The following is an 18,618-nucleotide window of genomic DNA, read 5'->3' as shown; positions in this document are numbered from 1 at the left end:
GCTAGACTGCTGGTTTTCATGGCTGTCATGATAGCAAGATTGTTAATTTTCAAGACTTTTAGGGAGCTGGGGAGAGAAAAATGGATTTGTGGCAAGTTAAAATGCCACAAATCTCACCATTTTAACAATATTTAGTCATTTTTTAAAATAAATACTTTTTAGATTGTCGTAAACCTTTGATGAATTTCCAGAGTTCTGAAAATATTGATTTTGACCATTTTTGCCAATCTTCTCGCTGTTGTTTTGGAGAAGCAGATTTTTATGGAGAAGATCTTCACTCCACCATGTGGAAGTGGCTAATATGATTCCTTTTTTGACCAGTAATTACTGAATGTCTCTTAAGTACAGGGCTATACCTGAGGAAAGAGTCACACAGATTTATCTAAAAACTTATTGCTACTGTATACATTGGCTGTTGGCAGAGGAAAGAGAAAAAAAAGTAAAGCTATAATAAATAAATTTGTATACTAATTCAGACATAGATCAGAAAGTAAAAAAATAGAAAAAAGAATATATGTGTATACTATTATCATTTTGATTAATGGATTCAGGGAAATTTCTGGAAGAGAAATTTTTGAAAACATTAGCCATTTAAAAACAAGGGCATGCTTTTCTTTTTTGAACAGTTATGGATTGTTATCTGTGAGTCTTACATAAGACTTCCTGCTTAAGGGCTATTTCAGTCTATGAGAGGAAATAATGGGAGAACACAATTAATATGAATTTTTACCATTAAACCACCTTTGATTTAATTATCTCAGAGAACCTATAACCCTTTAAACAATTCAGCTTCAGAGCACCCTGGAGAGACAGAGAAGGTTGTCAGGGACACGTGATCCAGGATATGTGTTTCCTGGATGATTTTGTTTCAGCTCATTTATTCCTAACACAGAAGCAAGCAGAGTAAACAAAAAGATAACTCATGCTGTAATGAGAACCTTGTGAACTGGAACAACTGAAGCTACTGAAGAGCCTAACAACTGGACAAATAAATGAAAGAAGACTATAAAGAGCAACAAATGGAAAAAGTACTTTCTAAGTACAAAGTGGTGTTTGGAAGACAGTGCTGCCAGTGTTTTTCTGGTAATTCCTCTTTAGATGCTGTCATTTTCAGAAGAAGCTGATGTAAATGCCTCTACAACCTAAAGCCCAGGTGAGCTATGTTGCCTTGGTTTGATTATCTAACGATTCCTTAATCTAACATTGCAATAAGACTGTGAAGTAGAAGACAGAAACTTTTTTGTCTATGGAATTAGAAGACAGAATCCCTGGGTGCTGCTTTTAGGGGCAGCATGTATCTTTTCCTTCTCCAAGCTGGCTGGAGGAAGTGTTCTCAAAGTGCTGTGGGGAAAAGAAACCATCATGATTCATTTATGTGGAATATCAGATAGTAAATTATTAGGACTTTGAGCAAACATTTAAAATTCCATCAGTGCCTACCAGATGAGGGGGTTAAGATCATAGAAACTCAAAGGTTTGTTCTTGGATGAAATTCCTATGAAAAGGGGATGGGAAAAAGAGGGAAGAATCTGGAGGCTGATGATTGAGAAGTAGCACTGGACCTGATGGGCTTTTCTCTTTTTACTTTATTTTTAGAATTACTGTAAATAATAATACTAACCTGGCAAGGAGGTTTTACAAACCATGTTTCTCAAATAAATCTTACCTTGAAGAAGCCATGTAGGTAGTTTCAGCCCAAGGTTCTCATAAATTCATCCTCTGAGGATGTATTGTTAGTACTGCTGAGACACCTGCTGCCTCTTGCATATGTTCTGGATTATTTGAAGGAGGGTGAAAGGGAACTGAAAAAAAGGTACCCAGAGGTAAAGCTTGGCCTTATCCACCTCATCACCTTTTCTCTGATCTATTATCAAGCAGAGAGGAACTACTGAACTTTTCACTTATTAGAAGTGCGCATGTTCCTTAATTCTTATGATTCAATAAACAGCCAAGCTTGGAGAGAGGTACTGGGAAATAACGGAGCTTTGCTCCTACCAAGCCTGTATTACACATCAGATGGAGTCAGATTCTTAACAGGCGCACTGGAGCCTCTCCCTGGGGTCTCCTTTCCAAGCCCTGCTCCATTTCCCACTTGAATGTCTTTAAAGAGTCACAACTTTATTCATTCATCAAGCAAACAAATATTTACTGCGCACCTACTATATCTTCCAGGCTTTTAAAGAAACGCTAGTGTGTCTTTTGAAGGAACTCTTCTATCTACTATACTCTCCACTTATCTTAAAATAAGTTAAATTTCACATATTTAATCACAAATATTTATTGAACACTACTACTTAGAGAAGAACCTTATTGAGTGCGAAAAAGGTATATATTGTCTTGAAGACAAAAGAATCCAGAGCTCTGGGGAATCTGCATTTTTTTTTTTTTTTTTTTTTTTTTTTTTTTTTTTTTTTTTTTTTTTTGAGACGGAGTCTCGCTCTGTCGCCCAGGCTGGAGTGCAGTGGCGCGATCTCGGCTCACTGCAAGCTCCGCCTCCCGGGTTCACGCCATTCTCCTGCCTCAGCCTCCCGAGTAGCTGGGACTACAGGCGCCCGCTACCACGCCCGGCTAATTTTTTTGTATTTTTAGTAGAGACGGGGTTTCACCGTGTTAGCCAGGATGGTCTCGATCTCCTGACCTCGTGATCCGCCCGCCTCGGCCTCCCAAAGTGCTGGGATTACAGGCGTGAGCCATCGCGCCCGGCCGCATTTTTTAAAAATATAATAGAATGTGTTGAATTTAAAATAGGTGTCTTGAAACAATATTTACGTGGAAAAAAAGTCACTAGAGAGACCAAATGGAATGGTAAATTTGACTGCTAATTGTTACAGTTCACAATAACTTAATGATAAAATATAGGCAGATAGCATGAAAAATTACATTATCTCATGGAGCCAATTTATACAGGACCAGGGTAAAAATTATGGATGCTTGAGCACTGAAAAGTCATGATTCCTTCTATCATATGTATTTCCAGATCAAAACAATATTAAGCTTTCATTAAAATAAATACAAATAAGTCCAATACATTTTTTATTTTTCCAATGATAACTTTACTTTTCTCCTGTCCATTTTGGTAGCTACTAGCCACATATGACAATTTGTATTAAATAAAATTAACAATTTTCTTTTTCAGTGTTAAACTAGGCCTATTTCAAGTGCTCAATAGTCACATGTGACCAATAACTACATTATTAAAAAGAACAGATATAGAACTTTTTTGTCTGTGTGACAGGGTCTTGCTAGGCTGGTCTTGAACTCCTGGGCTCAAGCTATCTTCCAACTTGGATCTACCAAAGTGCTAGGATTATAGTTATGAGCCACCACCATGCCTGGCCAAGAACATTTTCATTATCACAAAAAGTTCTATTACACAGTGCTGACTTAAATGCTTTATGAAAATACATAACAAATATTTTCAAAAATGATTTTCTCTTTTTTCTTCTTCTCTACAAATATGCTTGGTGAGAAATCCAGGAAATATAAGAAATGCATGGAATATAAGATGTAGGCTGAGCGTGGATGTTCACGCCTGTAATCCCAGGACTTTGGGAGGCCGAGGTGGGTGGATCATGAGATCAGGAGTTTGAGACCAGCCTGGCCAACATGGTGAAACCCTGTCTCTACTAAAAATACAAAAATTAGCCCAGCATGGTTGTGCACGCCTGTCATCCCAGCTACTCAGGAGGCTGAGGCAAAAGAATTGCTTGAACTCAGGAGAAGGAGGTTGCAGTGAGCTGAGATTGTGCCACTGCACTCCAGCCTAGGCGACACAGCAAGACTCCGTCTTAAAAAAAATGATATAACACTAAAACACATTAACAGAACACAGATATGTTTAGATATGTTTTTCTGAAAAGGTAGCAAAAACAGAACTCATTATTATTATCAGTGTTAAATCTGTATTATTATTATTAGGGACAGGGTCTCACTCTGTCACCCAAACTGAAGTGCAGTGAGCCAAGATTGTGCCACTGCAACCTCTGCCTCCCAGGCTCAAGTTATCCTCCCACCTCAGCCTCCTGAGTAGCTGGGACCACAGGTGCATGCCACCATACTCAGCTAATTTTTGTATTTTTAGTAGAGACAGAGTTTCACTATGTTGCCAAACTGGTCTCTAACTCCTGGGCTCGTGCAATCTGCCTGCTTGGCCTCCCAAAGTGCTGGAATTACAGGTGTGAGCCACTGTGCCTGGCTATGATTTGTTTATTTAATCAATGACTGCATCAGTATGTTGTTTGTTAAGACTTCCAATGAAATAAACTAGAACTAGGCTAATTTTCTGTTATTTATTATGTTGAAAAAACACATTTTGTTTTGTTTTGTTTTTAGTTTCTACTGATAACAGTTAAACAATTTTAAGGAAAAAAAATATGCATTGTATTGGCAAGTATCTCATTATTTATTTAAGACCCAGCTCAAATACAGCTTTTCTTTGAAGACTTCTCTGATTATCTAGAAAAGTATGTGTCCATATAATCTTCCAATACATTCTTCTTTCCGTGTTTTATTGCTGTTATTTGCATTATTATAGTGTCTTCCCCAGCAGACAGTTGGATTGGGAGTTCTGGGAGGATGAGAACCATATTCTCAGGCCTGACACAGTGACTGGGACTCAATACGGTGTTCATCTGGGAACATGGCTGCTGGCCAGTTCTGGGATTTTTAGCTATGGGAAGGACACGTGGCACTTAGGAATTTTGTTTCACATCTGTTGTGAAACTTCCCGCTGTCAAAGTGTTTGGGATTGTTATTGTCATCTTCATTTTAGACACAATACAGACTAGGTGCGGTGGCTCGCGCCTGTAATCTCAGCACTTTGGGAGACCGAAGCGAGTGGCTCACCTGAGGTCAGGAGTTCGAGACCAGCCTGACCAACATAGAGAAACCCCGTCTCTACTAAAAATACAAAATTAGCTGGGCGTGGTGGTGCACGCCTGTAATCCCAGCTACTTGGGAGGCTGAGGCAGGAGAAACGCTTGAACCCGGGAGGTAGAGATTGCAGTGAGCTGAGATTGTGTCACTGCACTCCAGCCTGGGTGACAGAGTGAGACTCCATCTAAAAAAAAAAAAAAAAAAGACACAGTACAGATAAATTAAATGACTTTTCAAAAGGTACGCAATGAATAAAAGTCTGGGCTGTAATGAAATTTTCAGTCCTTAGTGTTCTAAAGTGATGTTATGCCCTTCCTTGAGGTTGCCTCCCTTAAGGTGTCTATTAAGAAATCAAATTCATAGGCCGGCACAGTGGCTCACGCCTGCAATCTCAGCACTTTGGAAGGCCAAGGCGGGCAGATCATAAGGTCAGGAGTTCAAGACCAGTGTGGCCAACATAGTGAAATCCCGTCTCTACCAAAAATACAAAAATTTGCCGGGCATGGTGGTGCGCCCCTGTAGTCCCAGCTACTCAGGAGGCTGAGGCAGGAGAATCACTTGAACCTGGGAGGCGGAGGTTGCGGTGAGCCGAGATCGCACCACTGCACTCCAGCCTGGGCGACAGAGCGAGACTCCGTCTCAAAAAAAAAAAAAAGGAAAAGGAAAAAGAAATCAAATTCATACTTTTTCCTGGTATAAGGCAGATATTTTAAGGTAGAAGGAAAAGTGACAAATCTTACATAAAACTCTAGAAGAAAGGCTACTGTTGTTTGAACCTCGTGTCAAGGCTTACTTTAAGAAAGAGCCATTTCATTCGCTTTTTTTGGTTTCTATTTCTACCAACTTGGAGGCAGAGCGCTTCGTCACTACTGCTATTTTACCAATATATTCCAGCAGAGGGCGCTCCAAGCATTTTACAACGTTTCCAATGGCGCCTTCGATTCCCCCTTCCCCCGGACCCCCCTCCCCACCGACCCGCCCCGCGGCCCGCAACCTCTCCGCTCTCATCCCAAAGACTTGTGTTTTGGCCTAATTCTTCTGGTGCCAAGTCATTGAAAGGTCCTGTTTGCCCCTCGGGGTGTATTAGGAGCTGATAGGGTTTGAGAGATATTCTGCATTTTATCACACCTCTCCATATTCAATTCAGCAGGTCATATTTAAATATGAAATATAGAGGATAATTTTCAATGCTTGATTAGCTATAGAGATCATGCTAGGTGACGATTAAATGATAACAATTATGCTTTTTCTCCACCCTGCCCCCCAAAGTGTAGTTTATTCAATTCATCTCAAATGATGACAAAGGGATATTTTTATACTTTCTTCATTTGGCACCTCAAATACAGCCATGTGTTACTTAACAAGATTCTGAGAAATGCATCACTTTGTCTTGTGAACATCAGGGAATGTGCTTATACAAGCCTAGATGGTATAGCCTACTACACACCTAGGCTATATGGTCTAGCCTACTGCTCCTAGGCTACAAACCCACATGGCATGTTACTGGACTGAATACTGTAGGCAACTAGAATACAGTGGTATTTGTGTACCTAAACGTAGGAAAGGTACACTAAAAATACGGTATAAAAGATAAAAAATGATACTTGTATAGGGTACTTACCCTCAATGGAGCATGCAGGACTGGAAGTTGCTCTGGGTGAGTCAGGGAGTGAGTGGTGAGTGAATGTGAAGGCCTAGGACATTACTGTACACTATGTAGACTTTACAAACACTGTACAGTCAGGCTACACTATAAATAAAATATATTTATTTATTCAAATATTTATTCTTTCTCTGGTAATAAACCAACCCTAGCTTACTGTAATTATTTTACTTTATAAACTTTATAAACTTTAAAACACACTGTACAGCCATTCAAAAATATTTTCTTTCTTTATATCTGTATTCTTTAAGCTTTTTTATTCTTTTCTTTTCTTTTTAAACTGTTGGTTAAAAACGAAGACACAAGCACACATTAGCCTAGGCCTACACAGTGTCAGGATCGTCAATATCACTGTCTTCATCTCCACATCTTGCCCCACTGGGAAAGTCTTCCGGGGCAATAACCCGCATGGAGTTGTCATCTCTATGATAACAATACCTTCTTCTGGAATACCTCCTGGAGGACCTGCCCCAGGCTGTTTTATGGTTAACTTTTTTTAAAATAAGTAGGAGTATACTCTAAAATAGCAATAAAAAGTATAGTAAATAAACCAGTAACATAGTCATTTCTTATCAAGTATTATAGAATATACATAATTGTATCTGCTATACTTTTATACCACTGGCAACACAGTAGGTTTGTTTACACCAACATCACAATATGCACATGAGCTTGAGTAATGCGTTGTGCAGGACATTATCATGGCTATGATGTCACTAAGGGATAGGAATTTTTCAGCTCCACTATAATCTTTTTTTTTTTTTTTTGAGACAGAGACTCACTCTGTCGCCAGGCTGAGTGCAGTGGTATGACCTCCGCTCAGTGCAACCTCTGCCTCCCAGGTTCAAGCAATTCTCCTGCCTCAGCCTCCTGAGTAGCTGGGACTACAGGTGTGCACCACCACGCCCAGCTAATTTTTGTATTTTTTAGTAGAGACGCAGTTTTATCATGTTGGTCAGGATGGTCTCAAGCTCTTGACCTTGTGATCCGCCCACCTCGGCCTCCCAAAGTGCTTGGGTTACAGGCGTGAGCCACCGCACCCAGCCAGCTGCACTATAATCTTATGACACCACCCATACATGCAGTCCTTTGTTGACCAAAACATCCTTATGTGATTTATGATTGTACTTTAAAGTATCTCTACATCTACAGTGTGGACCCAGAACTCATTCTACTCTAAATGTAGTTCTTCATCCAATAAGTGAACACTGATTGTGACAAATAGTTGGCTCACTTGCATTTTTGGTAGTTTATGTAATGTCTAAACAATGACAAAGAATGCATTGTCGAGTGCTTCTAAAAGATACATTTAGCCTGAAATTAGTATTTTTAAAAATATTGTTTAAAATAGAAAATCAAAGAATGAAAAAAGAAAATGGAAAAATATTTATCAAGTATCTTCAATCAAGATTTTGTAGGCATAAGTGGTAACGTGATAAAAATTGATTTTATAAAAAACCTAGGCAGACCAAAGATTTAAATATACAATGTAAAATTCAAAATTTTAGAAGAAAATATCGTTATGTCCCAGAAATAGGAAATATTTCTCAAAGAAGATATAAAAGAAACTCAACCCACTAGGTAAATAGGTGAAGTCTGATCAGTTTGTTTACATTCTTTTATTTTTATTTTTTGAGAGAGTCTCACTCTGTTGCCCAGGCTGGAGTACAGTGCACAGTCTCAGCGCACTGCAACCTCTGCCTCCCGGATTCAAGCCATTCTCGTGTCTCAGCCTCCCGAGTAGCTGGAATAAAGGTGCCTGCCACAACGCCCAGCTAATTTTTGTTGGGGTTTCACCATGTTGGTTAGGCTGGTCTCAAACTCCTGACCTCAAGTGATCCACCCGCCTCGGCCTCCCAAAGTGCTGGGATTATAGGCATGAGCCACGCACCCGGTCAGTTTGATTACATTCTAATCAAAAGCTACCTCCCATTGGAGTTTGAGATCAGCCTGGGCAACATGGTAAAACCCTGTCTCTACTAAAAATACAAAAAAATTAGCCAGGCATGGTGGCCTGTGCCTGTAATCCCAGCTACTCGGGAGGCTGAGGCAAGGAGAATTGCTTGAACCCTGGAGGCGAAGGTTGCAGTGAGCCAAGATCATGTCACTACACCCCAGCCTTGGCGACAAAGCGAGACTCCATCTCAAAAAAGAAAAATAAAAAGATACCATTGGAAAGCAAGATTATCAAAATATATCACTAAAAAGTAAGACAAGTCACAAACTGGAAGAAGATATTTAATACTCACATAATGTGCAGAAGATTACTACTCAGAATATTTAAAAATTACACCTAAAAAAAACTAATTGGAAAAAAAAACCTAATAGAAAAATGGACCAACAAATTGAACATGGATTTTACAAAAAGGAGATCTGAATTGGTAATAAATGTATTAAACATATTAAAACCTCATTCATAACTAGATAAGTGCAAATTATGATCACAAGATTAGGGAAAAATTAAAACCACAAGATACTATTTTATGTCTACCACTGGTATAAATTAAGAAGTCTGGTAAAACCAAGTCTTGGCCAGAATGTACGATCACTGGAGTCCTCAGAAAACTACCTTAAAAGTGTGCATTGATATGACAATCTTGGAAGACAATTTGGCATTTTTTAGTTACATCGAAGTCATGCATATTGTAAAACCAGCAATTCCACTTCTGGAGAAACTCTTGTATTTGCTATGTACCCTTATACATATACACAAGTGTCCATAGCAGCATTGTCTGTAATTGTAAAAACCTGGAAGTAATCCAAGTATCCATCAACAAGATGAGTAAATTATGGTATATTCATATGATGAAATAGTATGTAGCAGTGAAAGATGAAGAAACCACAGCCATGTGTATCAACAGGGATGAATCTCACAAATACAATAAGAATAAGAAAAGCAGATCGGAGAAAGATACATACAGTATGATTCTGTCCATTTAAATGTCAAACACATGCAAACTAAATGCAAATAGGGTACAACTACAAAGAAATACATGAGAAAAATAAATATCACCTTCAGATAGTGTTTACTATGGGAGAAAGAGAGATGTGTTTGGAAAGGAGCACACAGAGGTAAGTGCACAGTTCTATTTAATTATCCTTTTTATACACTCATAAAGAATAATTAACCTCATATACCAGTAAGTATAGGAAATGTATAATTATTTTTGAATATTAGAAATTATTAGCTTTGAAAGGGAGATGTCATCTTAATAGAATGTGGTATGTTTATGTTAGATTCATGGTTATAGAAATAAAGCATTAGGAGAAAATCTGTGAGATAGTGTGAACAATAAAAGTGGACAATCAACCGGGCATGGTGGCTCACGCCTATAATCTCAGCACTTTGGGAGGCCGAGGCAGGCAGATCACTTGTGGTCAGGAGTTCCAGACCAGCCTGGCCAACATGACGAAACCTCGTCTCTACCAAAAACTAAAAAAATTGGCTGGGCATGGTGGTTCACGCCTGTAGTCCCAGCTGCTCGGGAGGCTGAGGCAGGAGAATCGCTTGAACCTGGGAGGCAGAGGTTGCAGTGAGCTGAGATTGCGTCACTGCACTCCAGCCTGGGTGACAGAGCGAGACTCCATCTCAAAAAAAAAAAAGAAGTATTTGTGGGACATAGAAGTTATATCAAGCAAAGCATGTCCTTGTACATGCCTGCCACAGGTGGGATGAACGTTACTGTTCACAGGTGGGGTGAACATTACTGTTCACAGGTGGGATTATCACATCATTCTCCCACTGCCATTATTCTGCAGGTGGCATGTTGAGGCAGAAGGCTGGCACTGAGCACCTGCCTGTCTTAGGTTGGGTTACCCCAGAAGCAAACCCAGACATAAGGATTTAGATTTATTAATAATTAAGTCAGGGTATTTCATTTGGAAAAGGATCCCAAAAGGCACTGGCAGGAGAGGAGGGAAGAAAGAAAGAAAGGGAAGAAAGTCAATGAAGGGTACGTTATCACACAGATTCCGCGGAGGGTGACCAGGCTCACTCCCCTGGGAAACTGAGAAACCAGGCAAAATGCACCTCAGAGTTGCCCCCACCGGGCAGGTGAGGCCGCTGTGATTTTCAGACACCAACTCCCTTCAGTCACTGGTTGAAATCCGCTTTCAGGGAGGGGAGAGAGGACAAACTTCTCAGTACTTCGAGCCTGCTGTGCTGGCCAGGGCTACCCAGACAGAGAGAAAAATCCCCCAGGTGAAGGGCTGGACATTTCTCCAGATGGAAGTCCACATTCCACTTGTATGCTACACAGCCCCGATGTCAGGAACATACATATTGACACGTGCAAAAATACTATGCAAAAAATCCTAACATCTAGGCTTCTGGTTCTTCCTAATACTGATTTTAAATGATTCTTTCCATCATAATGTGAAGGTGTAAGCCTGTCCTGGAGCAGGTAGGGAGTGGGATAAAAAGTGAGGGGCGGGAATTGAGAAGATTACAATTCTGATCACCTGGTCTGTGCTTAACACTGCGTTAGATGCTGGAAATAGATTTGTAACTCTTAAGCTGTGGTCCCCAGAGCTAATAATATAATCAGTACTTATATACACATGAAACATTTAAGTGTTAATAAAAGATTTATAGATTGTCAGTGTGAGTGATACAGATAAAAATGCTAACTGAGGAGAGAGGCATTTCTATGTTTAAAAGTAGGTCATACGTGAAATTCTTGACCAGACTAGAGGATTACATGACAGTTGGAATGAGGTGATCTAGGTGATAATCCCAGCCTGAACAAAAACGTTAATAGTAGGGGTGCTATTTGTCTCTCCAGATCTCTCCAGATTCGTCTTCACCCTTCTCCACCTTGATTGGTGCCAGAAAACGTTATGGATGAAATTAACAGAAGTCCTTGTCCCCTGGCTTCCAGCAGTTATATTGGGGGTGGAAGTGTCACTTGAGGAGGTCAAAGGGAAGGGCAGGGAGATTGGGGTGTTTCTCTCTCAGCTCCGTTCTTGCAGGGTTGTCATGAGTTAGCTGTTTTCCTTTGTCAAGACCTTAGTCAAGAGGTGCTCTACATACAGCTTCCTCTCTCCAGGTTCCAGGAACCGCTCTCTTACTAGCTCAGAAGTACTGCATTATTCCTTGCAGCTGCCTCTAGAATCTGTCCACACCTTTACTAAACTCTCCTCAAATTGCTGAAGTGTGCCGTGAGTTTTCTGCCAGTGACCTGACTGAGAGGGTGGGAATGAACTTGAGAGGAGGGAGGAGTGAGATGTTTGGCCAAACTTGAGGAAAGGGCTCACGTTGAGAAGGGAGGGAGGTAAAACGAATATTCTTTTAATTCTTGTCTAAAGAAAAAGGGTAGGTGGTGGCGGGCACCTGTAGTTCCAGCTACTTGGGAGGCTGAGGCAGGAGAATGGCGTGAACCTGGGAGGTGGAGCTTGCAGTGAGCTGAGATTGTGCCACTGCACTCCAGCCTGGGTGACAGAGTGAGACTCCATCTCAAAAAAAAAAAAGTAGGCCAGGTGCAGTGGCTCACGCTTGTAATTCCAACACTTTTGGAGGCTAAGGCAGGTGGACCAATTGAGGTTAGGAGTCCGAGACCAGCCTGGCCAACATGGCGAAACCCATCTCTACCAAAAATTACAAAAATTAGCCGTGCATGATGGCATGCACCTGTAGTCCCAGCTACTTGGGAGGCTGAGGTAGGAGAATGGCTTGAACCCGGGAGGCAGAGGTTGCGAGCCAAGATCGCACCACTGTACTCCAGCCTAGGTGACAGAGTGAGACCCTGTTCCCTGCCCCCCCCCCCACAAAAAAAAAAAAAAAAAAAAAGGAAAAAGATATTCCAGATTTGAGGACCATGTTCTGAGGGAGGTTTCAAAAATTCGGGCTGATGTGTAAATGGCTGCTTGTCAATGTCCATGCCGCAGAGGTGATCACATGTCATCTGTCCTGTGGTCTGCTTAGCCTCATCTGTTTTCTATTCAACAGTTGCAAGCATAAAGGCAGAGTCTCTGTGTAGTACCTCTACCAAGTAGGCATATATCTAATTACCCTCTGGCCTTCTATAATTCAAGTCTTAGCCGATGATGAAAGGAGCAACTGAAACCTTCCAAATAGGCTGAACAACAGGCTATTTTATTCTAATAGTCTAGTTTCACCTGTGAGGAAACAGGCTGAAAGTTTTTCTTCTGATTCTGCTTCTTTGAAAAAGAAATGCAATTATAATTTTTTTAATGTAATTTCCATGTTCAATGTTGGCTTTTAAACTCCCAAGGGGAATCACTTAGCCAGAGAAGCTGAGAATTTGAGCTTCTTTCTGTACCATCTGTGCAAAGATTATGGGTACATGGGCGGTAGATTGTGGCTTCATGACTGGTAGCAACCATTTAGGGGAAGAAATTACATCATCTACAAAAGGTTGCAATATAACCTCAAAGTATTATCTTTAAGTTTCTATGAAAAATGGTCAAAGTCTAGGGAAGTAAATTCACATACCCTGTCTGATTATTCAACCCTAGTTTATCTCTCAGTTGGTGGTTTTCATCTGCTGATCTCTTTATGACTCCTGACTTTTGTACCTTCTTTCTCCACTGACCCAGTAAAAGAATAGGCTTAAATTGCTGATTAAAAAGTAAAGAAAGCCTGAAAGGCTGGGCAGGCCACTTGGCAATTTGGGAGTAGCCATGTTTGTTCCAGTGCAAATATTATCCTTTTCTCAACTGGAACTTCCAAAGCCTCCAGGTCTTTAGTGAGACTGTTTTGGTAGAAGCCACCAATCAAGTATAATACTGTTATGCAATCCAATATTAACCACCCAAAGTTAGTGCCAACTCCACAGGTTAAGGGCATAGCCCCTGAGAAAACTGTCTTTGCTTCAGATGCAAGCAGCAAGTTTGGAAGTCCTCAGACGACCGTCACCTCTGAACCAATGGCTACAAATTCAGGGGTTCCCATGGCCCCCATAGGTTCAATAATTCATTAGAATGACTCACAGAACACAGGAAAGCACTATATATATATAACAGTTGTGTTATAATGTTAATAGATACAAATCAGTATCAGCCAAATGAAGAGAAACATTGGGTGAGATCTGAGAGGGTCCCACACGCAGAACTTCCATGTCCTTTCCTCATAGAGTCAGGAGGTGTTGCCCTCCTGACACATCAATGTGTTCACCAACCAGGAAGTTCCACCAAGCTTTGGCATCCAGAGGGTTTTTTTGAGTTTCATTTATGTGGGCATGATTGATTGAATCACTGGCTCTGTGGCTGAACCCAAACTCCAGCCTCCTACCCTCCTCAGGGATCAGGAGATCAGGCTGATATCAAATGGCAGAGAATATACAGGGTTGCATAATTTACTGTAATGTAATACACATGCACCTCTGTATGCTCTTAAATCAGGGTTAGGTCTGGCTATATAAAACCAAAAGCCCTGACACAATGGCTTAAGCAAGATAAAAGCTTATTTTCATTGCACAAAGGGAGGCAATCCTGGACTAAAATGATTGTTTAATGGTCATCAGGGACTCAGGCTCCTTCTGTCATTCATCCAGCATCCTATACATGACTTCCAAAGACAAATAACTTATTTATTTATTTAGACACGAGGTCTGGATTTGTTGCTCCAGCTGGACTGCAGTGGCATGATCATAGCTCACTGCAACCTCCAACTCCTGGGCTCAAGGGATCCTCCCACCTCAGCCTCCCAGATAGCTGGGACTATAGGTACATACCAACACCACTGGCTAATTTTTTTCTTTCTTTTTAATTTTAGTAGAGACACAGTCTTGCTGTGTTCTCCAGGCTGGTCTCGAACTCCTGGACTCAAGCTTCCTTTGGGCGTCCCAAAGTGCTGAGATTGCAGGCATGAACCGTGGTGCCCCGTCTCCAGTGTCAAATAACTCTATGGTCCAAGATGGCTACTAAAACTCAAGCCATCGCTTCCAGGAAGAAAGACAAACGAGAGAGATACTTTAAAACTGGATTAGTTTCCTTTAAGCAGCCATCCCCAAAGTCCTGTGCAATAGTTGCACTTTTAGCTGGGCTTTCAGCCATCCTGCTAACAATATTGGAGTTCTCCTTCTAAAGAAGAAGGCAAGAAGATGCTGCTTAAGCAGCTAGTAGGGTCTGCCATGTTGCATTTATTTTCATATCAAAAAATAAACTTTTCAGATTGACTCTGAGAATGTGAAGATGATATCAGAAAGGAAATATAATATATATTATTTACATATTATATATTATTTATATATTATATATTATTTATATATTATATATAATTTATATATAATATATATTATATATTATATATTATTTATATATAATATATATATTATATATTATTTATTATTTATATATAATATATAATATATATTATATATTATATATTATATATATATTAGTTATATATTATATATATTATATATATTATTTATATATAATATATATTATTTATATATTATATATTATATATTATTCATATATAATATATAATATATATAATATATATATAATATATATTATATATTATATATTCTTTATATATTATATATATTATTTATATATAATATATATATTATTTATATATATAATATATACATTATTTATATATATAGAGAGAGAGAGAGAGCGAGAGAGAGACAGAGTCTTGCTCTGTTGCCCAGGCTGGAATGCAGTGGCGCGATCTCAGCTCACTGCAACCTCCGCCTCCTGGATTCACACAATTCTTCTGCCTCAGCCCCCAAGTAGCTGAGACTACAGGCGTGCACCGCCACGCCCGGCTAATTTTTGTATTTTTAGTAGAGACAGGGTTTCACCATGTTGGCTAGGCTGGTCTTGAATTCCTGACCTCAACTGATCCGCCCACCTTGGCTTCCCAAAGTGCTGGGATTACAGGCGTGAGCCATCGTGCCTGGCCTAATATAGAGCTATATCTTAATGAAAGAAGTACTTTTCACAGACATCGTACATTTGGAATACAAATTGCAATGGAAACACAATTACATTTGTTTCACTGTGCCAATTTCTACCATACATATGGATACAATTTTGCTCAGAAGTATGTGGCACATGTTTCAAAAATAGTTACTGAAAAACAAAGTTTCTCTAAATGTGTTTTTTTCTGGTAACTAAAGTCACAGTTCTTGAATGTGGTAGGGATGGAGGCAAATTGCTCTCATTCTGTCATTTCTCATATTGCTCCGGAGAGAATTCCACAGTTCCCCCACATATTCAGCCTGAGAATTCAACCCTATCTAGGCAGGTTCATGGGAAATGGAAACTGATTAGACTTGGGTATGATGGAGTAATAAAAATAAAATGCTAAAAATGAAAACAAAACAAAAAAAAACAACACCCGCATTTCAAAAGTCACCAACACTAGTAATTTTCAAAAGAAATTATTTAGAGCACCAACAGAACTAGCAGTGGTCATAGCAAGGATGATGCTTTCTGTTTTAGCTTCACCCACAGACCCACCCCCAAACTACCTAAAATAGATATTCAGTGGAAACAATAACTGTGTGCCTGTAAAGATATCTTCAAGTAATGTCCTCTAACCCAGAGCTGCACCCCTACTCCTTTCATTCCAAGTTTTAACTCAAATTCTGTCTTATATAGATATTTTGGAGCCACCAGTGAGACTTGACTATTGTCCTTTAGGAAGCAACAGAGACCTTATGGCCCCAAACCCTAAAATATTTACTGCCTGGCCCTTGGCAGGAAGTAGTTACCGAATGGTTGTTTACTGAGCAAAGTTGATATGCATCCATTTATAGTCCAAGTATTTATTAAGCATCTATACATCAAGTACTATGCTGTTATTTTCTATTTAAGGAGATTTCAGACAAATGAAAGATATAGACAACTTCTTAAAATGCTCACTAAGTGCTACTTTAGGGGCAAAAATGAGTTGTAAGATGAGCATATATAGGAGGCAGTAACCCAAAACTGGAGAGGGGGGACTGTAACCAAGAAAGGTTTCCTAATTAAAAAGTTTTCTAAGTTAATACTAGATGATTAGGAAGAGTTCACCAGGCAAAGGGGTAGAAGGAACAGCAATTACAAAGACCCACAGAAAAATCGGGAACTTTAAATATTTCAGGGATGCTGGGTGCTGTGACTTGAGCCTTGTAATCCCAGCCACTCCGAAGGCTAAGGCGGGAAGCTAAGGCAGGAGGATCCCTCGAGGCCAGGAGTTCAAGACCAGCCGTGGCAACATAGCAAAATCCCCCCAGCCCCGCACCCCACCAAACTCCACCCCATCCATCTCTTTAACAAAATAAAAACAAAAACAAAACAACAATCTATATCAGAGAAATATATCAGAAAATGGTCAGCAAAGGTTTAGAGATACCTATGTCAGGCTGATTGCATGGTAGTGGATGGAAGAACTGTCATTAATTTATTAAAATAGCACAAGTTGAGCCACCAGCCTAAGGTCAGAAAACATAGCCATCCACATGTGTGTCTTAGGATAAAAGGCGGGAAATGATTGTTGAGGGAAGCTGAAGTGCCACAGTAAAGGCTGGTTTTGTAGGAGGGTGACAGGATAGGAGTCAAAGGATTGGGATGAAATGTAACTGCAAGCCAGTAACCCTGACCTGGACAGGAAGGTAGTGGTCTTGCTGGCGGTGTTCAGGCTCTTTAAGTACGTTTCCATAGACAAAGAACCTTAGCAACTCTTCTGGGACCTGCTCTCTGGTTGCAAGCTTTGCCTCCCTAGCAAATGAAGATAAAATAACCTTCTTCATTAATCTTTCCAAATCCCTCGGCAGGCCACATCTGAAATTCTTTCCCTGCTCCCCCACTCCTTTAAGAGAAAGAAAATTTGTCTGGCTCTGTCATCCAGGGAATGAGCCACCATATCCAGCCCACATCTGAAATTCTTTTGATGGTTATAAAGCCTTTTATCCCAGGATTAAAGATAAAGACTTAAAATGCAAATGTTGGCCGGCGCGGTGGCTCATGCTTGTAATCCCAGCACTTTGGGAGGCCGAAACCCAGCTACTCAGGAGGCTGAGGCAGGAGAATCACTTGAACCTGGGAGACGGAGGTTGCAGTGAGCCAAGATCATGCCATTGCACTCCAGCCTGGGTAACAAGGCGAGACTCCATCTCAAATTAAAAAAAAAAAAAAATGCAAATGTTGATTGGGGTTAAAATATTGCAATTTTTTCTGACTAAAGTACAATCATAAAATGAACAAACAGCTATCAGATCCTTTCCAGTTTTAATTTATCGGACTTTGAGGGGAGGGAAGGAATTTCTTAGATCCTTACTTATTATAGGCTAGTCTTGCTTATTCTCAAATGGAGCTAGGGAGGAATGGGTAAAAACTAAGAAGATATTTTGTCCGATTTAGGAAATGTGTGTTTTGTTTTAGTTGAGGTATGTCCTATTTTGTAAGATACTGTATATATTTTTAAGTAATTATTTGAGAGCATTGTTACAGATATATCACTTTTTAGGGAAAGATTTTTTTTGCCCCAGTTTATAGCTATTTGGTTTAAAAATTTCATGTAATTTTCAGAATTTTTGCCAGACGACTCTGCCCCAACAAAAGGCTCTAGATTAGGTGTATCTTAGGTGCACCCCAAACCCCTGGCCACCCCATGCATACCTTTTCATTATTCACTGTTTAATTCTCTGTCTCCGAGTCTAGATCCTAAGTCTCCATGAGAGCAGGGACTATTCAATTTTGTCTACTGCGTATTTCCCAGTTCCTAGTCTGGTGCTCAAAAAATGTTCTTCGATAAATAGATGATAATAATATTGAAATATTGTGTATATTTCTTTGATTTGTTAGTAACTACAAATAGTTTATTGTGTATATGTCAATTAGCAGAAGAAAAAGAGCAGTTGTGCTCTTTTTTATAAGCATTTTTAGGAGTTACTGTGCACCTTATTACAAGAAAAGTGGCCAGGAGTGGTGGCTTACACCTGTAATCCCAGCACTTTGGGAGGCCAAGAAAGGCAGATCCCTTGTGACCAGGAGTTTGAGAACCAGCCTGGGCAACATGGAGAAACCCCATCTCTACAAAACAAAACAAAACAAAACAAAACAAAACAAAACAAAAAAATTAGCCAGGTGTGATGGTGTGGGCCTGTAATTCCAGCTAC

This window comes from Pan troglodytes, chromosome 3 (assembly GCF_028858775.2).
Source record: "Pan troglodytes isolate AG18354 chromosome 3, NHGRI_mPanTro3-v2.0_pri, whole genome shotgun sequence".
Classification (NCBI taxonomy): Eukaryota; Metazoa; Chordata; class Mammalia; order Primates; family Hominidae; genus Pan; species Pan troglodytes.
The sequence above is the reverse complement of the archived record's forward strand: the minus strand, read 5'-3'. Positions refer to the sequence as shown.